Consider the following 24,141-nt stretch of genomic DNA (forward strand, 5'->3'; position numbering starts at 1 on the left):
GCAAGTGGGTTTAGTCAGAAAGAAGGTCCATGATCACACTCCTGATCTTTTTTTCCTCTCAAAGCATTTCCTGACTCTTTTTCTCTTGGCCTCCATTTTATCTTATGTATTTTTCTATCATTGAATCCACGCCATTTGTTGCACTTTTAAATGTCTATTTCCTCCTACAACATCTGGAAATATTTTTCCTTGTCACAACCCTGGATAGGGGGTGGGGTGGGGTGCTACTGGCATCCAGTGGGCAGAGGTCAGGAGTGATACTAAATGTCCTACAATGCATAGGACGGTCCCTCCAACAAAGAATTATTTGGCCCCAGATGTCAATAGTGCTGAGGTTGAGAAGTCCTGTTCTGGCATGTAAACTCCTTGAGGCGGGGCTTATGTACTATTTCTCTCTTCATCTCCAGTACCTCACACATTGTCTGGCACATAATGGAGATTTAATAATTGCCCATTTAATGAGTAAGTAAATGCATGAAGGCCATGAATGAATGAACATTAGACATTTAATTTTTGAAATTCTCTAAAATTCTCAACTGGTTTTGCTTGTTTTGGTTAGCATAAAATTAAGATGGGTAATTGAGCAGAATAATTATCCCACCTGCTCTCTTTAGGGCTGCACACACTGGTAACACTCCCAAATTTCATATACTTTATAAAGGAGTTGAGGGAGCTAACAAAACAAAATATTAACAATCAGCAGGACCCCTTGCTCATCCCCTCTTAACCCCTCAACAAACAGAGGATGTCACAGCCTGGGAAAGACTTTTCTTTGCTGCATCCCAAGAGCAAAGCATGCTCCTGGATACTTCCATTCAATGATTAAAAAGTTTCCCTAGAGATGATTCTATGAATGTAGCATCTGCTTTTGATAATGGGAATTGGCTGTGAAATTGTGGTCCACATGGCAAATGTGTGCCACTGCGTGGTTTGGTTGCTTGAAGAGCATCTTTTAAACAAACTCTGAATGAGAGAAATAGTGCAAAATGGTGGTTGTGTCAGTGGCAGAGTTCCGGCAAGAAGTATGCAAGAGACACAGTGACTCTGGGTTTTGATTATTTTCAGAGTTATCAATTATTTCTGTCTAGCAAAGCCATATCTCATGCCTACATGTCCACAGTGCTCACTCATAACTAGTTTGTCTAGTTTTCTTTATCATGCTGTCTTTCTGGCAGTCTTAGATATTCTTTAAAATATTTGACATTTCAGTCGATCCTTTGTCAAATTGACATGAGTGAAGAAAACAAAACATTTAAGAGATTAGGAATTATGATCTTCTGATTTGCAAAATTGTTCTTTGTATGAAAGGATAAACTTGGTTATGAGAGGTCTATTTTTATGTGTGGATTGCTGTTTTAAAAGTAAGTGTTCTACTGATATATGATAGAAAATCCAAGACAAGTTTTTAGATTATTGCTAATAAATGTATTAAAATTTGACTGTGGAATGAAGAAATTTGCAAGTGTTTATTTTACAGTATCCCTAGAAATTCATAATCACCACTTTCTTTTCACAAGAGAGAAATATTTGGTAAAACGGAGGGAAGAAATATGTGAGTCAATGAAGGCCTGTATCACATCAATAGCAGAGTGAGAAAGGAAGCATCTGAGAGTGGGAGGGAACCCAGCTTACTGCATGCTCACCATTCGCCAGCCACTTTATGACCTTTGATCCTCCAGCAACCCCAGAGAGGTCTCCAAGGGAAGATATTGATCCTTCATTTTATGGATAAAGACAATGAAGCATGGAAAGGCTGATTCACTTGCCCAAAACCACACATGCGGCACGTTGTATAATTCAAGTTTAAATTCCCATATATGGAAAGATTCCCTTCTACCAACCTACTGCTTTCTTATAAGCAAATAGAGAGGCTAGTGGTTTTCTACTCAAATTGCCTATTACCATCACTTGAGGAGCTTTTAAAGAACGCCGATGCCCTGGTCCAACCCCCAGAATAGCTGATGCAATTGTTCTGAGAGTGGAAGCCCAGAAATTAGCTCTTTTTCATGTTCCCCATGTGATTCTAAATTGTTACAAAGGTTGAGAGCCACTCGCCTAGGCCCTAATGTTCCTGCAATTTGTTTTATCCTTTGTATTTGAGCAAGTCTATTTATTTTGGACATCTCATGTATCTTTGACACGAAATTCACAAAGAATGAAATATGCTGTAATTTAGATGACACAGAGAAACTTTATTATTTTGCATAATAAGGCAGGATGTGTCTTATTAAGCCAGCTCTGTTAAGTGGGATTTATAATTTAAGATCATTGGGTTAATCACGAGTAAGAAAACCAAAGGTTAGCAGTGTGAAGGGTAAGAAATCTTTGTACTTTAGTACATCATATCTTTGGAATCAGTTACTGGAGGCCCAGCTCATCAATGGAGAATTCTTGAGAAAACTGAAAAATCACACATGGTTGACCAGGGCCATGAGCTAGTTAGTCCAGGTTCCAGGCCATGTAATCCTTAGTTCAGAGGTGACTCTTCAAACAATTGCATTTATTTAAAAAATGTATTCCTTATGTTGGAATGCCTTTGTCTGTGTTTTTCTCTCTAGGTTAAAGTGTTTGAAAGCTATACTGAGATGTTTTGTGTTTTGAAGTGTGGATCTAATGACAATATTTCCTTCAATGAGGAATGGGTCCCATGACTATGTCTTATTATACATGGAATCTACAAGTCCTCTGAAGTATCTTTTCTTCTTGTGTCTTCTTACCATCATTCTTAACACATGCTCTTTATTTTCTAAGTTTCTACTCTTTTCTTTTTTCTTTTTGTCTTTTTCTGCATCTTTTTCCCTTTCTCTCGACCTATATCTTAGGTCTACTGGGGATTTGTGACATCACTATCAGATTTGTCATCCTCACTGTGTTCTATAAGACTAAAGAGGTCAATTGTCCCTAGACTTAGAGATCAAATTCTGTTTTAGAATTAGTAGTTTTGTGTATTAAGGAAGACATACAACTGAGATTAAGATTTTGGAAACAAATTGCGTAAAACTGAAATTTAACAAAGGTTTGAGGTTATGCCTCAAAACAAAGTGCTATAAACTAACCTTTAAAAGAAAGTGAATTTAATGTGTCTGTCTTTTAAGGAGAAACTCTAAACCAAATGTGTCTACCAAATACTAAAAACTTAAGATGTGAGCAAGTGGATGTGTAATAAAATGAAATAAGGCAAGTCTGACCCAAGCATTTATTGAAAATGGAAACGTTAGTGTTCTTAAGAGCTTTATTTTTGCAATAAAAATGGTATAGTTCTTCAGTACGAAAACTCACATATTACAACTGGACAATGAATTTGAATTACAAAGTTCTTTGCATGCATTATCCCATTTAATAGCCACATCAGATTTATTGTCCTTATTTTGCCTTGAGATCTTTGAGACTTTCGACAAGGTGAAAGACTTGGGCTGTGAACTCAAGGCTTCTGTTCAGACCTTTCCTATAACATGACGTACCTTGTGATGACACCATCAGACATCAGGGGACATAAGGAGATGCAACTGAGATCAAATTTTAGCTCTTCCCTCCTGCCATGCTGCCACTCCCACATATACGGTCTATATAACAAGGACCAGAGGTTGCATTTTTTATAATTCAGATAACTGTAAGATGTCCCTATTAGCCAATCTCCTTCAAATAAAAATAAGTCATACGAATATATCCAGATTAAAAGAAAGAAAAAGCACAAGTCTTCATAAAACTTGAGAGGGCAAGCTGTCCACATTGGTCTCACTGTAAGAGAAATACAGCCCTACATTTTTTATTCTTTTCTAAAGGCAAGGTGATTTTTGAAGTCTTCCAGCCTGGCTGAGCCCAGTGAAAGCCTAGCTGTCAAGAATGCGGAGAGCAGAGGAGCCTGTCTAGAGCATGGAATCTGTGCTTTGTTAACATTGTATATCCACTCGCTGATCCTTCTCCCCAACTTTCTTCCTTCTCTGCTTGTACGTCTGTCATGGGCTCTGTTTACCTCCCCAGCCTTTATTCAATTCCTGTATCCTCCATCTAAAGTTTCCAGGTGTATTTTTATGTTTCATGGCATAGGGCAGCGTTGATGTATTATTGGATTAAAGTTTATAGGATAGAAAAATCTCTTTTTCTTGTTGTCATTATTCTTATATTTTTTTGAACATAGATCAATGGAACTGAGATTAGCTGTGACCACTGGTTGTAAAGTTCCTGCTAAGAAACTGTTATTGATATGCAATCTCCAAAGACTATAAAGCACCAGAAGTCCAAGAAGTATGGCTGTAACATGCCGCCAAAATGGTTATACACACATCCCTTTGGTTGTACTGTTGTTTCAGAATTTTTAGATGGAACTATTTCCTAGCAGCATTTTTCTGAAATTGCTTGGTTTTTATTTGTATTAGGACTCATAGTTACGTAGATCATAAATGATGTTTATTACACTTTTAGAAAAATCTTTTAGCAACTACTGCAAATGAGCAGCTCATTGTGATCTCGTTGGCTGTACTTGACTTAATGTGGTGGTAAAGGTGAGAGGTGAGAGAAGAATAAGCCACCTCCAGAGTGGGCACACAGAGGTGTTAGACAGTTTTGTGACTTTTAAATGTGTGGCCCCTGCATGTGTGGTTTATAGGGAAGAAAACTAGAACATTGCACAGGACATACATAGCTCGTAATTGAAAATTGTGTCCACAGCTGATGCCATCTGAGGAGAAAGTTTTGTGGAGAAGGCAGCATTTCATCTGGAAATTCTAGTCTAGTTTGGACTTTGATAGGTAAAGGTGCAAGAAGAGAGAGAGTAGCAAGACTAACAAAATAGGACAGTGAATACAAAGTCAGAGAGGTGAAAAGATCCTGGAAATTGTCCACTTGGAGCATGAGACTCAGTTCCCTTGGAGTGTGGGATACGTATGAACAGGTTGTTTTGAAAAATGAGGTTGGAAAAGTTGCTGTTGATGACTGTGTTCCCATGTGCTGTGGGAAATGATGTGCTATTTCTCTGCTAGTAGAGCACTGGGAGATGATTTTTTGGTATGAACCCCGAAGCTTGAAATAGTTCATCTGGAATTTATAGATCCTCTGCTCCAACTTACTCTCTTCAGAGATGGAAGTGGCATTGTGTACTGATTATGACCAGAGTGTTGGAAGTAGGGGGTGGAGGGAAAACAGACTCCTCAGATCGACACCATGATTTACTAGCTCTATGAACTTGGATGAATTACCTAACTTCCCAATGCTTCATTTGCCACATCTGCACCATCGAAATGAAAGAGTTGTTGTGCGAATAAGGGAAACAATGCATGTAGTACTTAGTGGCTAGAATATAATAAATGCTCAAAAAATGTCTGCTGTTATTATTACTGTTGTTGTTATTATCCATGATTTCAATGCTACCATCTCTTACTCTTCCTTGCTGTGGTTTTATCGGAATTATACGCGTTAACTAGAGTCAGTGGTCAACTGTCCTGATTTCAGGGCAATCTGGTAAAAAGTCCAAAGCACAGAAACTCACCCAGGAGTTAGCAGTCAAGGCCCTGAAAGAATTGCTCACCTGTGCCACACTTCCAATAGTAATCTCTGTTCTGCAATTGGCTGCATTGCTCTGGCTTCCAGGTATGGGAATAGTAGGAGTAACATAGAACTAGGTAGATTTCATCCCCAGACTCTCTCCCTTTTGAATGTTGCTGACATCGGTATTTTATAGAAATCTTAAGGCAGTTTAAATCTAAAAGAATAAGGCACTTCCTTTCTTTCCAACCATTAAAGTACTTTTATTAAATCATCAGATGAGCACTTTCTAAGGGAAAAAATAGTTTATGTGTGGTTTGGATGCTAAGCATTGACTCAGCGTCAGGCCTATGAAGGAGAAGGTCAAGCTATGCCTGCTGACACACAAGTAATAATAATGGAAAAAATAAAGACTGTCCCAGGTTTGCTAAATGAAGCCATACGTGTGGAAAAGCACAATACACCAAACTCTTTTTCTTTTTTCAAGATTATTCCCTCCATTGCCCACCAGCATTGTATCTTTTCCCTTCAAATACATACATTTTCCCAGGTTCCACTGTTGCCATTGCCTTTTCCCATGGGTTCTATATTTTTGTACAGCGCTAGTCATAGTTAGGTAATACTAAGCAGTACTGCTGAAAGCAAGCCATTTGAAATGACTTTTTAGGCTAGGAATTTCATAGAGGCTATATGTTTCCTCTTACTTTAGGGATTAATTACTTTTATAATACAAACAGTGACTGCAATATAAGCTTTGAGAGACTGACTCACTGAGGAAACAAGACAGGTTTGGAAAACGGATCCCTTGCCATTGACGCACATGGGAGAATGTTTTAAAAAATGGTAATCTGAGAAATTTAATTGCCACATAACAGTTCACATAAAACTGATACTATCAGTAAGTGGGCCATAATTAAATATTCCGTGATTCGTGTCAGTGTCAAAGGATTGTGTTGCACAACCAGGTGTTTTGATTTCTTGAAATGAAGGAAAAGAAAAGGAAATGAATTTTCAGTCATTTAGTGTAGTTTTCCTCCCTGGAGATGTCATTCTGCAGAGCTACAAAATGAGTTAAGGATGACATGATAAATTTAGGAGATGAAAAAGCAAGGAAGTCATGTTTACCTACTGTGTACCACCTTTGTAAGGTTGAACCCTTTCATCTTTTTGTACCTCATTTTTTTCCATTTCTAACACAGGAGGGACTGTTCCGGGCCAGCGCTCTGAGGGGCTACCCAGAACCCCTTCAGGGACCGCTACCGATGGAGGCTGGGAGAGGAAAGGAACCCAAGTGGATTTCAACCATTGGCACAAAGCCATATTTTATGTAAGACTTTTATTTAGTTTGAACAAAGTATTTTTTGGGAGAAAATAGTTTTAAACCAATGACCGCTAGATGATTTCTAGGTCATTTGCAGCATTAACATCGTCATTTGAATCTGTCTTCAATGACTCCTTGGAAGCACCTAAGCCAGAGGAAAGGAAGAGAAAGAAAAAAGCAAAGACATTGATTCAGTTAATAATCCTTAAAGAGGGCCCTCTTTCATTAATTTTTTTCTTTAAATATTTATTTTTATTATCTTGAAAACAATACGTAGAGTTGTGAAAAGGTAAAAGAAACGTTTCAGACATACATGCATGCTTTCATAGATCTGCTTCTCTTGGTAGCTTTTCATTTTTAAGGACAAGTTGCTGAGGCAAGTACCCATTCTTCTATTTCATTATTCATTATTCATTCTTATTACTTGGCTTTCCCAAGTAATAAACCCGCGTCTTCTTTGTGGCTTCTTTTCCTGTGTCAATATCGAGATCATTCTGTCAGCCAAGAGATCCTACAGCCTAGGAAAGCACGAAAGCTAAGACTTGTGCTCGTAGATGCTTCATACACATAAATGCAAAAAGAATGCTTAAACACCCATCTGCTTCCTTTTTGGTCTCATTACATAGTTACATTTGAAGGGCATTTGCTGTGAGTGTTTGTGTGTGTCATGGGAAGAAAAGTAGAGGAAATGGGAGGCAATTTAGTGTGCTGGAAAGTTATGGAATTCCATGTTTTGTGTTGCGTGGATGATGCATCCTAGATTTAGTGACATTATTGTGCAACTTTGCTCAGTCACGGTTTTCCTTGAGGTGAATTTGGTGCAGCTTTTCCATTTCAGTGTTCAGGGCATGACAATGTGTGCTTCATAAACTTGTCTAAGAGGAAACTCTGACAGATTACAATGAGCAAAACCAAATCCACTCTCCTAACATAAAAGTATAGAAGGCTTCTCAGTGGAGCCTATGCCATGAGAATCTGTCTCATTCTACTCCAGCTGCCAAGGGAGAAATGACAACTGTCTGCCAAAGGTTTCGAGAAAGAGGAAATTTGCTCTTATTTCAGAAAATCTACCTTTGTACAATATTCAAACTATACTTACACTCTTGACTTTACGTATGCTTGCAATAATGACCTTCCTCATCTCCTGTTACAGCTGCTGCCACAGAGCTCTCACTGTAGACTCAGCCAGTTCTTAAATCTTGGCGACTTACGCTTTCTCTGAGATTCAGTCACCTGTATGTTATAGAGTAGCTGGTTTTGCTTTGCAATTGGTCTTACTCCTAAATTAGGCTCTGTTTGCTTTGTGTCTTTTGTCCAAATGTCCGTCATACTTGGAGAGGCAATATGATAAGTATACAGAAGGAAAATCCTAGATTTGACTTGGAAGACCTGGACCTGACTATCCCCCTCTTTGGTTGTGTGGTTTGGAGCAAGCCACAACATTCCTTGCCTAAATTTTCTGATCTGTAAAATGGGGTAACATCTATTATCTTCTCCCCAGCACTGTTGAGTTGTCATAATGAGATGCTTTGTAAACTCCACAGCAGTAATCAAATTATTGTTACTATTATTATATTTCTAGTTATTGAGTTGCTCTCATTTTTTGGTTGCCCAAGGCTAATTTTCTCTCCAGGAAATTTCTGAGACCATGAGGTGTCATCCTTTTACTCTCCAGATCCATTCTCCATCCTCCCTCCCTGCTTTACCCCAAGGCTGACCAGTATGGATTGTGTCAAAAGTTTCCTTGTCTCCCTGTTTCCTGTTGCAATGGGCCAAAGCACTGGGCACAGGCAGAAGATCAGAGGGAGGCAGAAGAGGGAAGGTGGGATATTTAACCAATGGCTCCCAACTTGCCAGGTCACCATGGATTGGCTGCCCCTCTACGGAAGGCTCCTGTCGGATGGCTTTCTCTTTGGGCTCTGGGAACCTTACTCTACTCCTCTCCCTTTATATCTAGGAGTAGTAAGAGCTCCCCACTCTTGCTACACCTGGGGCACTGTGCTACCATTTTTGGCTTTACCCATACCTTTAGAAATACTTCTTTTATTAAACTCACCTGAAATTACCCAATCTGAGAGTGCAGTTGTTTCTTGCTTGGAGTCTGGCTACTCTAGTCATTGAAGAAGACACACAATACGTAAGCATATTTTTAAATGGACAGTTTATAAAATAGTTAATTTTAACGTTACTTACTATTACTATTAAAGGAATAAACCACTACACTTTATTTTCTTCAACAATCTGAATAAGAAGTTAAAAAATATGTTACTTTAGTACAGAATTTGGCTCAGTTGGCAACACACAGTGGGAAAAAGCTGCTTTAAAGATCACAGTGGCTGATGGCTATAGAACAAACGGGAAGTTTTGAGAAGACAATGTCACTATGGTGTTGATTGATTTCATGTGGCTTTGAGCTTTTCTGGCACTACGAAGGTCACTACTGTATATGGTTTGCATATGATTTGTGTGTAATGCCAGGATGCAGCTTCCTTCTCTCAATCTCTTAAGTTCACTTGGCATTGTGATTGATTCAGGAGTAAGGTCTTAAATTTTTGGCAAATAGGATTGCCTAACTTCTATTTGTCCAAGAAGTAGTGCATACAGTTAAAAAAGACTCTTGTTTTTTTTCAGCTAAGTAGTCCAAATTAGATTGTATTCTGGGCTTGAAGAATTTACGCTCTTATACTGGATCATTGGTTATTTGGTATTCTTACACATGTAATATCACTTTTCCTTAATGCATATGTTCTCAATAAAAGGTAAAAGTTCTATTGCATTTTGAGGAAGAGTCAACGTATTTTAAAGATAGCATTTTATTAAAACCTTCAATAGTGAAGAGGAGTAGACAATAATAAACAATTATTTCAAAACAGAGTTATCTGAAATCTTCTCTTGATTTCTTGGTGGCTACATGATAAATTTCAAATTTTCTGGTTTCATTTTACCAAACTTGCCTCTTGCTATTCCTTTCAGGTCTTCTGTATACAGCCAATGGGACATGGTGAATTCAGTGGAAAATAACACAGTAGCTCTGTCTTAATACCTAGGTTTAGATTTCTGTAAACCTTATGTGGGAAAATTTCAATCCAATGGGGAAAAATAGAATTGAGGAAAGGAGATCATGAGAGAAACTATCAAAATTCTGATGAGTACAGTTTATGTTTATCAAAGTAGAACCATAAAAACAGCCCACCAAGTAATGTACCATTGCACATACCTCATTTGGTAATTAGCAGCATGGATTGGAGAAACATTCCTGTATCATCCTTTGATCACCTGTAACTCCTCAATATCTCCTTTCTCCATATGTTAAATATAATTATTATAAAATTTTTTTTTGTTCTATGCCACGAAAATGCAGTGCAGAAGTTTTCCTGTGTCAGTCCACCATCTACATTTTCAAGGCCTTTCTGATTTTCTGACTTGAAATTATCTTTCATCACCCTGGTTTCAGTGTATTTCCCAGACATTCACATGCGTGCCTGAGCTGGAAAACAAGCTTGGGGTAGTCTTTATTTCTCAACCCCCATGTCCCAATGCAGGGCTGAATGGTGCCAATTCTGAACATGATAACTGCATAACAGCCCCTCTCCACCTATAACCTCGGGGATGTTTCCACCCGTAAACCAAAAAGTGCAATTACAAGGCTTGGGATAGCCCTCCCTCCGCTCCCCTTCTCTCTCCTGCAGTTTTATTGCGTTGCCTCTCCTTTTTCTCTACCTTATGATTTATTGTGGCTTCCTTTCCCCAACTTCTGGTTTCCTATTTCTCTAATTATCTGCAGCAGGAAGAACCTTAAATTCATGTGCATGGAAACCAAAATTCCCCTGAGGACATACTGTGTAGCATGAATCCATCTGAACTAAAATTTCACCCAAGGAGAACTTGAGATTGGACATGAGTGATTATTCTATATATTTTTATAGGGTCTCCTTGCCCTTGCTCATGATCTTGCCTCTTCCCAAAACAGTCTTTTTACTCTTTGTCATCTGGAAAACGTATATTCATTCCTTAAAACCCAAGTCAGATGCCACTTCCTCTAGGAAACTTTTCCAGCTCTATCAGGCAGAATTAGTCAACTCTTCTGGGGCCAGATAGCCCTTTGACCTCACATTTGTTACAACAAGAACATGTCTTCTTTTCAACACCTAGTATGTATTTGGCATTGACCACACTGTATTAGTACATGTTTGCTTGTCTGTCTCACTTAGTTGACTTTGAACTTTTCCAAAGCAATGATATTTTTGCCTTTTTATATGAGGCTCAGAGTTAAGATGCTGCTGGGTATCTGGCATAGAGTGAGAATAAATGTTTGCTAATAAATGATATGTGAATATTTGAATGAGTACATTAAATGAATTAGTAAGACTGTTCAGTAGACAGATGTCAAAACTAAGGTTCTGAATATGTATATAAATAATATATATTAATATATTAATAAATATGTATATTTATAAATGTTAATTCTTATCTTTACCCCTACTGAATATATTTTCATCTTTAGGCTGTATTAGCTGGATTGCAGATAGCAACCGTGTCTCTCATTCTCATCATTATACCCCCAGCTCCACAACCCCGGTGCCCAGTAGGCACTTAGTACAGATTTTTAGAATTTAAGAATAAAGAATAAAAAGGCAAGGATGTAGGATGGAAATAACTCAATCTTAAGCCTTGTTTTTTTTTAAATGGAGACAAACACTTTCAATTTGGTTATTCTTTCAACCCAAGCTGCGTCTCTCCTAAATCTGTATCACTTTCAGAAGTGAGTCAACGTGGAAAAAGTGAAAGTGGAGATATAACCTGGTCAGAGTTCATCAGAAGAGTTTTGTCTGGAAAATCCCCCTCAACACATCAGAAACAAATGGTTTGAAACAAAGATGAACCCGGGGATGGAACTGATTAGCACATTTAAAAACTGCCTGGCAACAGCATACATCAGTTGATTCTTTGACAAATGCATTGCTTTGCCTTTTCTTCTCTATAACTGGTTTGTTTTTGAAGGAAAAGGGGTATTCTGCTGAGAGGAAAAATATATTTTCTCATTGTGAGTACTCATCTTTCTTATTTCTGTTAAAATTATAGTTATTGATTAAAATCCAAGCCTCTTTTGTGATCATGATGTTTTGTATGATATCTACAGGTACAAATACTCCGTGTGTTAAAGAAACACATGCACAAACAAAACAGCACATGCTGTACTCACAGCCAGTTACACAGAATGCTCATGCAGGCATCTGTTGCTTATTAATTTTCTTCCTGTGATTTGCATCATTCTTTTGAAGAAGCTCCAGCAGCCTATTGCTTTGCCCAATTGTTTGTAATGTCTATAAATCAGGGACTTGAACCAAATGAAATGCCTAGGTTGTGTTTGCAAAATATTTGGATGTTCAGGTTTTATTTTAGTTTCCTAGCTTTAGAAAACATATAGCTTAAGCTCTGAATGAAGCTTATTTTCTGGTTACTCCTCTTTTGGGAAATTGTTACTTTTTCAGCCAATTAGTCAGTTCAAATCATGTTTTGGCGTATCTTTCAGTTTGTTTTTAAGTTCCTGCTGTAAACGTTGACAGTTTTTCTTTCTCAGGAATCTTATGACTGGGCAAAACAAAACACAACTTTATCAGCTACATTCTTAGAGATCAGATAACAGTGCCCAGTGACCAAGCCTATCTTCTAGCACTTGTTTTAACATTCAGTAATAAGATTTTTAACAATAGCTATAGTTCAATGACTAAACTATGTTCTGTTTTGAGGTCTTAGTGAGTTGAATTTGGAATATGGGAATTTCTATTAGAAATCCTGGTGAAGTGGACAAACTGGGAAGGAATCCAAGATTTCATGCTTGATTTATTGACCGTGTGCGTCAACAGCATGCTTTTAATTCGAAGAGTGACTTAAAAATACTCAGAATCTGTACTTAGGTCAATTCTGAGTCTATATTTTGTGTCACAGACGTTATCTCCAGCATTCTTCCTTCATTTCCCCGTCACAGTTTTATAGAAGGATGTGGTAGACAAGAAATTACAGCTAACAGCGTGAGTGAATCAGTTACACGAAATGTTTATGAGAGGCAGTGAATAACACAACCTTAGGGGGAAAAATCCCCGTGTGTTTTTGCTCTTTTTTTCAGAGATTAACGTTGATGGACTAGTTGTCCCAACTTGATACCTAGGCAGGCCTACACAGTGTGACTGCAAGTCTGTAGCAATTTTGACTATATTTCTTATTCATGTGACCTTGGCTTTAATGTAGATATATATCCAAAGAGCATGCATTTTTAGGTGAACAAACTATTTCAATGATTAAGCTACTCAGTTAAACAACGATACTAAATGTATTGTTTACACTAAAAGTGACTGGTTAATACTATTTGCATTTGCATAGAACTAAACAGTTTGCAAAATATTTTCACCTCTTTGACTCACTTTAGTGGAAGAATAGGAATTATTAGACTCCTTTTGTAGATCAAGACCCCAAGGATCAATACAGCCCATTGATTCACGACCAAGGTTAAAAGAAAACCAAGATTCCAAGACTTATATCACAGTCTCTTTTTTTAGTGTCTGAAAATATGCTCATTTCATAAGATACATCAACTTAACTTATGTAGCCACCTGTTAAGAAGTAGTTTTTAAAACTTGGACTTCTGTGTCTTACCAGCAAAATGGAATTCGAAAGTAATTACTACAAGGCAACAAAAGATCCAACAAAAGAAGTGCCTTCAGAGTCCTGAAAGGAAGACTTCATTCTCTCCACAGGACATTCTGTGCATTGTGCATCAAACATTTTCTTAGGAACCATACCAAGAATTTGGCAATTGGCCTCGGAATACTTACTTCATTCCAAACCATCCTATTTGGTGAACAGAATCAGTCAAACTGCTTGGTTTCTTAGGAACAAACCAGTAAACTAAAACAGAATCTCCCAAACTGATGTTCCAATGAATACTAGCTCTGGCGAAGATGTCACTAGGTATTTTAAGAACAAATTGCAGAGGGTCAAACAATTTGGGAGAAAGATGCAAATAGATCCCATTCCAGGAGATTTAAATGACATTAGTTCTGAAGTAAATTGCTGTGAAATGTTTTTCTAGTGTTTCTCAAACTTATTGGAATACAAACACACACAAATATATGTACATACATATATAAGGATATATATTAATTATCATTTATACATTTATTAATAAATTTTAATAACTCAAGGAACCAACTTTGAGAAATGTTAGGAAAAGGATTCACTTATTTACTAATTGCCTTAACTTTGCATTATCATAGCATTTTATAAGATTTATGGATTCTGCTATATTATATGATTTTAAATATTACTGTGTAACAATCAAATCAAACATTTAAAATATAAATGAAAAAGAGTTTCAAAGTACAACAGGAAAGCCTTTTTTTAGTGCACACGAATTCTGCTTATATGATGTTATTCCACTCCTATAAAGAACCTTCAGTGTCTGAATTTCCTGACTTAACTCCTCAACCTGAAAGTCTGGTCCTCTGACATCTGGGCCCATCTACCTTCTCAACTTGTTTCTTTTTCTTTTTTTTTTACATGGTTGAACTCACCACCACCAATCAACTGGTATAATAGATCTCTGTAGACTACTTCATCCAAAATCATCACAATACACATTTTTCTCAAGCTCACGTGGAGCATTCACCAAGACAGACCACACTTTGGGCCATAAGACATACCTTACATTTAAAAGAACAGAAATCATACAATGTCTGCTCTCAGATCCACATGTTGCTTTATTACATGATCACATTTTGGAATAATATCCTTCCTTCCTCTTTGGTGGGATCTGAATTCTTTTACAGCTCCTTCCATTTGAGTCCTTGTGTCCACTAGACCCTCAAGTGTCAGGTGGCAGGCCCCAAAGCAGTCGCAGGTCATGGCTAAGTTAAGACTTGGAGGTCCAGCCATCCAGCACCTCCAAGGGCAGCTCTCCCACGGAAAGGCTGGCCTTGCTTGTTATCCGGAGGGTGGCTGACTCACGATGTTCCATGCTGTGTGCCCTGGCTTTTGTTCCTTCGCCTGTGACTCAGTTCCTCCATGCTGTCTCTACATTTAGCTTCATTTCTCCCAGCTGTGACCCGTGTTCCTGGTTTCATCCCTGGCTTCCAAGTCCAGTTAATGTTTTTTAAGAGACTTTTTCCCTTCTTATGCTTCTGACTTGTTGTTGATATGTCTTCCATGCTTAGCCCTCTGCCCTTGGCCATGACTCTGACTAACTGGAAATTGCTGATCAAGGGCTGGAGGCTACTTCCTTGAGTGCTCTGACTCTTATGGTCCTGGCACCACGATGACCTCATTTGTGCTGTCACAGTAGTGATATTTTCTTTTTCTGAATTATTACTGCACACGGGCCCTGTACTCCTTACTTACTTACTGTTTGTCAAAAAGTGCTTTCTCTAATGAACAAAGCCTTTATAATGCAAAATATTAGACTAGGTTTAAGGGATTCTGATGATTATGGATTATACTGAAATAGAGCTCAGATCTACATACTGTTAATTTCAGTGAATACTGGGCTCCTTTAAGGTGTTCTTGTGTTCTTTGTTAAATTACATCACAAGTCGTTCTTAGTCTCTGGCCTAGGTCTGCCTGGTCCCAAGGGGGCAGATCATAAGAGATCATAAGATAGAAGGTGAATATTTCTCATTAGGGAGTATAATGCTGGCATTGCAAAGTGGTTCTGTAAGCCAAGGCTTTGTAGGGGGATGAGGATGACAAGAGACCCGGAAATGCAAATGAGAAACGACGTGCCTACCTCCTTCTGATTCTTTCTTATCCTCTCTTTCCTCAATATTACACACTTTTAATGAGCAAAAATGCAACAAATACACTGAGATGAGAGATAAAGCAGAAATGATCAAATAATGTCTCCAGGAAAGTTTCTATTCTGCTTCATGTTATGCAATGATGGAGAGAGAAAACTAAGACATGTTATTTGTTAATGAGCTAATTCACATTAAAAACTGTCCAAGGAAAGCATGAGCATATTTGTTCGTGTCCAACATAAGTAGTAGAGGAGATGAATGTACTTGGGGAAGAAAAGTCGGAAACTAATTAGTGAAGAGAAATGTCGTGATTTCTCTAAGTTCGGTCGCCCCCAATCCTTCCCTTGACTATCCCTCAGCCCACCCTCCTCCTCTTCCTCTGGCAGGAGACAACCTGTGGCCTGTAGGGGTGGATCCCAAACTGGGTTCCTTCGGCCAAGTGTACAGAGCTTCCGAATTGGGGGGAGAATCCTGGAAGCTTTTGCCACTGCTGACCTCTCAAAGTCTAAGGCCATAAAAAAGAGCAGGGCCTCTGCTGCACAAAATGTAAGAAGTAGGCATAGTTTACAGGCCAGACTGTAGTGGAAACAGACAAGAGTAAAAACGTGTGTAATCCTTTTATAGAAGTGAATTTAACAAGAATGGAAACAGACCATACAGTCATACTTAGTACATTTTATCCCTAAAATGGGTTTTCAATCTTTCTATTTTCTACCACTTTCCAGACTTTTCTATAGCAAACAAAACGTGAGTCATAATGGACTAATATATAATGTTTCATTTTACAACCGATTTATATAGCATAATGGCTTTCAGACTTTGAGTGATCCCAGTGGGCTGTGTTCTGAAAACACTTCCTCCTTCCTTCTGGTTATTGACTCCGACAAGCCCATTCTGCCCTGCTTCTCAGCCTTCTGTGGGTCTCCTGTCCATATGGTACTCAGACTTTGCCAGAAGAAATAACAGTCCAGGGGTTGCCATATGTCCCAAGTAGGGCCAACTAGAGTAATGTTTTTAAGTTAACCTATCAACATGTGGAGAGAAAACTCTCTTTTTCATTCGGGAGGATGTGAAACTGGGTTGCTCGCAAACATGTTTCCTGCTAGGTGAGAAGATGCAAGATGCCAAGCAAAGACAGAGCTGGGAGATGGATGCTGAAAGCCCTTTGGTTCCTGATTCCTGTAGTTTTTCCTTCCATCTTGTGGCATTCCAGCTACATGAGCTATGAATTCCTTTTAAACTTGTGATAATTTGCATAGGACTTTCATTACCTCCGATGAAGAGGCCTAATATAATGTGGGGTGATACATGTAAGAAAATGTTGAGCTCGGTGCACCTCACCACATCTGTGTATGGGAGTGAGGGGCGGGGAGGTAGGGAATAACCTCAGAGCACGTCCCAACACTGACTTAAGTAGCATGCATTTGGGCATGTGTACTTCATTTAGGCTTGAGCCCCTCTGAAAATAGGACCTGAGACACATTTATCTTTACACCACATGGCCTATCACCATGGGCACAGGATGAACGCTCAGTTAATGCTTAATGGGCAAAATGAATCGAGGAATGAAAAAAGAGATACCCCTTAAACTAACGTCTGGTTTGATACCATTGGCTTTGTCGAAAGTGTAGATTTGAGGTCCATTTTGCAGCAAAGCTCACTATCTCTTCTGTTAAAATCCAGAAATCAATCTTTTGTGGAGGTGGGTGGGAGACTGAAAATTTACTTGTGACTTTATTCAGTCCAGCAACCTCCAAGTGAAGAACATGGCTTTAGAGGCAGTCAAGTGATTTTTATTTCGAAAATGAGTCTTAATTTTACCTAACATGGTCTTTAGGAGGATTAAGGGAAAAATCTATCGATCAATATTGCCTGGCACAGAGTCAGTACTCAATAAATTTAAGCTATAACTTGAAAAACAAACCTACAATAAAAAGCAAACAACACACAAAGGTCATGGAGTTCACTCCATCGACAAGTTGCTTATCAATCATCAAAGTTTATAAATGTCCAGATCTTATCCCCTTAAAATATGAGATCGCACCCAAGGAAGAATGGGCCCTACTGGACACTTCTCCATCTCCTCTTCTTGTTTCGGTTTGTGTACAGCTTTGTCTCGGTTTGTGTACAGCTTTGTCTCTGTTTCCAAACTCCAGAGTTTGAAATGTAGATGGGTGAGGCAAGGTCACTGGCTGTGCTGGGGACACAATGACTGCCATATTGTTATAGCCCCCTGCTTTCCTCCATACAGGGGAGGGCTCTGGTCCTGACAGTTTCTGCGAGCTGGGAGCAACCAAACTTCTTTAGAATTGAGCCAACAATTCTAATTTACTTCTCTTTCTCCTCCTCCTATGACTTCTATGACAGGCACGCGCTGAGCTCTCTTGCTCTCTGACTTCTGGTTGAGTGCAGCCAACCAGCCAAGGGGAGTCTCCAATGAGAGATCTGAAGATGGAAGAAGAGAAAGGATGGGATGCTGAGTCCTCTGGCTTTCTCCCTGCTGGGCTGCAGGATAGGACTTATTTCTCACTTTTACTGCAGGCCACCAGTCTCTAGGCAAGCAGCCTCTCCTACACCTACCGCTAAAAGCCACAGATTACCAGGTTCTGGAAATTGCTTTCTTACAACCCACTTCAGCTCTAGCTCCTCATTTTTTTGGCTCGGGTTGTTTCAAAGCTCCTTTTTGGTTTCTGTTAACCCTGCCCACTGTTTGTAAATAGTCCCTTCATTTAACTTTTCTCAGTTACTCCATTGCAGTGTAGCATCCTCATTGATACAGAGCCTTTTAACTGCCAACACATTTTGCTTAGGTAAATGATATCATTTAATCTTCACATCAATATCTTTTAGTGGTACATGTTATCTAGATAAAGAAACTTGAACTCAGAGAGTTGTATTAACTTTGCAAAGGCATCTATCTAAGAGATGGAAGAGCCTGAATTTAAATTCAAGTCTTCAGCATCCTAATGCAGGCCTGTAACCACTACCCCATGGTGTCTTCTCCTCAGCAGATGCAAATGCTTCCACCAGTTGAAAATTCAGAGGATATATGTGCTTCTGTCCAGTGTATCTGAGAGAAGACCTTATTTGGCATAACAACTTTGTCTATTGATAAAAGTCTTAAAAACTGTGTACAGTTCAAGTTTCTGAATGCGCATACTCAGCATTACCTAAGTGCTCACTTTATTATGTCTTAAACTTGATTACTAGAGTTTTAATCCCGTTTTTACCCATACTGGAATAATTGTTAGAAGAAATTTAATTGACCCACACTGAAGTATATTTACCCGCAAATCTTTACAAGCATGCATTTTTTTCTGTAAATGTATTCCGTACTGTCTTTATTTCTAAAAACTTGAATCAACCTTGACCCGAAATTATTATTTTACTTGCATGTCTGAATACCTAAATGCCCACAAACTTATAACAACATTTGTCAGTCTCAATTCTAAATTTGACAAAAATTTATTATTTTTCCAGTCCTCTATTTTCTCAAAAGACTTCAGTCCAACTGGCACTGGTCAAGAATGAAATTTACATAATTAGTCCCTTTGGCTTTTGTCTGATAAAGCCAAACATTCTAACTTTGGTGATTTTCCCTCAAATACCATTATTTTATTTCACATAACAGATACTTGAACTTATCCCCATAATTTTCTTTACTTTCATTCTAAAGTTTTCTTAGGTTAATCAATCATTGCTTCCTCTCATTTCTTTGTGGTCTTGAACTGTCTGGCCCATCAATGAGCATTTCCTTCACTAGAGTCTCTCACAACAATAATCAAAGCATAATTCTCCACATCCTCTGCCAGGAGCTGTACTGCTGCTAAATTCCTGAAAGGATAAATTCAACCTGTATTAGATTATCTGCCACCTAAGTGATTATTTAAAGTCAGGAAGATCCTGGTGATATCCCCAGTCTTTTTCTTTTTTTGCTGAGGAAGGCTGGCCCTGACCTAACACCTGTTGCCAATCTTCCTCTTTTTGCTTGAGGAAGATTGTCCCCAAGCCAACATCTGTAGCAATCCTCCTCTATTTTGTATGTAGGACACCACCACTGCATGGTTTGATGAGTGGTGCCTAGGTCCACACCCAGGATTTAAACATGCAAACCCTGGGACACTGAAGTGGAGTGCACGAGCTCAAACACCACGCCACCAGGCCAGCATGATATTATCAGTCTTTGAACACCCCAAAACAAAGTTAATTTCTATTCTCCGGTTACTAACAAAGCAATGTGCAATTTCCAAATCAACTGAGGAAGTCCAATGAGAAAGGCTTGCTCTTCATCAGAGGGGAAAATTATTTTATATTTTTGTTGAGAAGCTGGAGGACAGCATGCACTGCCACCACAGGACAGGGTGATGGAGAGGAGAGAATAATTGATATGGACACCAAAGCCCAGGTTAGGCCCTGGAACCATCTCATACTTCTGAAGTTGACTGTTTAAGTCTCTGCTCTTGTTTCTCATCTGAATGATACAGAGAATAATGAGGGGAGGTGCCTTGCCTTCTCCAGTTCTTGGTAAAAGGACAGAATGGACAGGCGTGCAAAAAGTTTTTAAACAGGTAAACCCTATGCAAACTCCTTAGATCTTGGGACCAACCCTTACGGACCAATCTTTTTTAGCTATCTGACTGACCACATTGACTTTTGTGATGACAAGATTAGTTTTCCTGAACTAATCTTTCTGTCCAACACTATTGTATATCTTTCTATTTTTATTACTGGAGAATTGCCATGCAGGTACCTGCTTCTTCACATACATTTTCATTTATCTCTATTGCTCTCCTCTAGCCTTTAGCTAAGAATCTTTTTAAAAAATCTTTATTTTTAACTATGAAATTAATGGACATGCACTATAAAAGATCAGAAAATGCAGAAAGCATGGATTAGCATTGTCTAAAAAAATAAAATATGAACCACAAAATGAGAGGCTTATATGTAATTTTTAATTTTCTAGTAGTCACATTTATAATAAAGCAAAAAGAAACTGGTAAAATTAATTGTAATAATGTATTTTATTTAGTCCAATACATCAACACAAGATAATTTCAGCATGTAGCCAATATAAAAATTATCAATGAGATATTTTAAATTCTTTTTTTATACCAAGTCTTTGAAATCTGGAGTGCATTGTAGCACATCTCTCATCTCATTGGGACCAGCGATATTTCAAGTATTTACTAGGCATATGTGGCTAGTGGCTACCACATTGGATGGCACATGTATAGACAAAGGGTATTAAAAGTTATTTCTTCCACCAGTAAAAAAAAAAAAAAAAAAAGCAATCAGAAACCACTATGAAGATATGGGTTACATTTTTCGAGGCATTTCTATGTGAATATATAAATTTTTTTAAACAAAAATGAGCTCATATTATAAAACAGGTTTTGAGCTTGCATTTTCCTTCTCCTCTTATCAGTATGTCATGGGCATCTTAGTTCTGTTCCATTGCCCAACTGATGAAACACTTTTTCAGCTATGTTTTTCTAGCAGGACTCATGGGTAGTGCAGGCATACCTCATTTATTGTGCTTCACTGATACTGCGTTTTTTACAGGAGCCTCCACCAGCAAAATGATTATGAGTCACTGAGGGCTCAGATGACGGGTAGCATTTTTTAGCAATAAAGTATTTTTAATAGTTTTGTTAGACAAAACACTATTGCGTATTAATACAGCGTAGTGTAAACATAAGTTTTATATGCACCGGGAAACCGAAAGATTTGTGTGACCCACTGTGTTGCCATGTTCGCTGTATTGTGGTGGTCTGGAACCAAACCCACAGCATCTCTGAGGTGTGCCTGTGTTACCCTTGCATGTATGAGAATACCGTTTAGTTGCTTTTGCAGTTAAATCCTAGTTTGGTTGGGCACAGAATTATGGGATCACAGAGCTTTCTCCTCTGAACTTTGTACAAATTTTGCTCCAATATCTTCTGAAACTTGATATTTCCAGGAAAGGAATATGTTCATCTGGTTTTTTTTCCTTTCCATTTCTTTCCCTTTGAGTTCTTGAAGTTTAGAGAAACTTCAAACAAATTTCCACGGTAGCTATGTTTCTGCTTTCAGTAAACAATTTGAGTATTTAATCTTTCTTCAGCTCAGACAAATTTTAAAGTATTGTTTCTTTTTATTATTGTTTCTCCTTTGTCCATTACATCTTCTTCTGAAACTTCTAATATATGGTTCTGAGAGTCCTGCTATTTTCTAGATTGTTTTTCTTTTCATTCATTATTCTCATCCCCTTGTCCTTTATCTCTGAATTCTTAGTTCTAGAAGAATTTCTTGAAACAGCTTTCAGTACCACTGAGTATGCAGCATACAATTTTCTGGTTCCTCCCTAGCACTTGAAAACTTAATGAGCTTGCTTTAATTCTAAAGCAATCTTTTATGCTCTCAGATTACTAGTACATGTTAGCTACCACATAATGGCACTGAGATTATATTTATTTTTCTGTTTAATGGAATAAGTAAGCATGATATAACCTAACTTCCTAACTTTTTGTGGTTCAGTTACATAATTATCTAACACTTAGGGATACACAGTTTATATTTGGAAGAAAGCTAGTTTTGTACCAGCAGATTAATTTCAGAAAAATATATCATCTCTGCTAGCATTTATCTTTCCTTCTTGTGTCAGAGATGATAATTGTATACAATATTTATATTCCTCTTCTTCCTTAGTACCAGAACCCTTATATTATTCCAGTCATTGTACTCATTTCTCAGCTTTCCTTGCTATGTGAGGCTGTGTCACTAAGTTCTGGTAAATGAAATGTAAGCAAAAATTGAATCCAAGAAATCAGAGTGGCCTGGCCTGTCTGGAGTGGTTAGAAGTCATGACACACTCAACCTTTCTCCTAAAGACTTTGAACTACATAAGAATAAAGACACATCTTATGATGATGTTCAATAAGTGTTTGCTCACTTTCTGGCTGATCAGGTAATGTGGGTGTGGCAAGAAGAGGGGGGAAAGGGAAGAATTAATTAGATACAATTTATTTACTATCTGAAAGCTCAATAGGGAATAAATGGAACATTGATGAATTTAAGCAAGTCTGGGCCTGTTGGGAGACAATTCTCCATGGGTCTCACATTTCTGTATGTCTTGTAAACAAAGACACTGACAGCTATCACCCCAGATGCTCTTTTGAAAGATTTTTGTAGAGCAACCAGCTTTGGGAGATTGAGATAGTTTCTCTCCGTGGAGCAGAAGGTAGGTTGGCTTACTGTCTAATCTAATAAAGACAATGTTTCCCTGTGGGGCAAAGGTTGATCAGTTGGCGAACAGCTCATTATTAAAAAATGGAGTTTCATAAGCAAGGAGCTGCTCCTCTATGATGCAAACCTACTGTGTGTGCAGCATCCACATGGAAAAGCATGAAGCTCATGCTGCTTTATGTGCTTTGAGTAATACAGTTTTTTCTTTTTGATCTAGGAGTCTGGTGTCTTTTGGCCATCTCCATGAAACTGTGGTAGGCTGACCTGTTCGCTTGCAAGTTGGGTAAAATCTCATACCCCTCATTTTGACAAGGCTCTCCCAGTCTCACTAGGGAGCCAGAGAAAGTGATGAACAGGGTCAGTCATGGGCTCTGTTCACATTCTTCTTTTTTGAAGATTCCTGGGCTTTGGTTCTCTCACCTGTGCAATGGCCGTGCTGATAACCAGGCCAGGTGATAGGGATCCTCTAAGAGTCCATGAATATATGCATTAGCTAATCTGTGTTCTTAGAAAGGGCAAAGTTGAAATAATGTAATCCAACATGTCAAAGTATGTTATCACTATTTAAAAATTATCATTGAAATGTGAAAATATTGTGGCATGCAATTTTTTTCTCCAGGGCAATTCTCTAGGTGATACAGTGATATGGAAGCACTCAAAAATACCATGGATAGGAGAAGGTGAGTTTGGCATATTTTTATTAAAACTACTCTAACATTTATTTGAACATTTTTAAGAAGCCCAAACATTGGAGTTTGGAAGCTGCGGCCTTGTATATGTTGTTCTTTCCTGGAAGTTAAATAACTCACAAAGACTCTATAGCAGATGTTTTAAAAGAATAGCTTGCTGATCGTTTGTCCTAAATTTCCTGGCATTGAGAATGATGATATGGTTTCATCCTGCTGTGACTGCATTGAGAGGACACACGAAGCACAATTTACGTCAGGGGAAGGATTTTTGAGGGCAACGACGACTCTTGTTTAACCTGCTTTTCTGGTGACTGTTATGATTTCCCACAACTGGATCTTTTACTGGGAATAGGAAAACACTCAGCCCCAAGGCAGGTAGCTTTCTTGACTTCATGAACTCCAATTAGTCTCTCTTTATTACTCTTCTGCATTTGGTAGTACTAGAAAGGGCTGGTTCTGTTCTCTGGCTTATTCTTGCTACATTTGCATTTTTTCCTTAGCAAGTTGGAATTATTGTTAAAAAATTGTCAAAAAACACTTTTATTATTATTATTCTGTACTATATTCCTTTTCTATTGCAGCATAACAAATTATCACAAGTTTAGTGGCTTACAACACCACAGATTTATTTTCTCAC

The sequence above is a fragment of the Equus quagga genome, unplaced genomic scaffold, assembly GCF_021613505.1.
Source record: "Equus quagga isolate Etosha38 unplaced genomic scaffold, UCLA_HA_Equagga_1.0 73442_RagTag, whole genome shotgun sequence".
Taxonomy (NCBI): domain Eukaryota; kingdom Metazoa; phylum Chordata; class Mammalia; order Perissodactyla; family Equidae; genus Equus; species Equus quagga.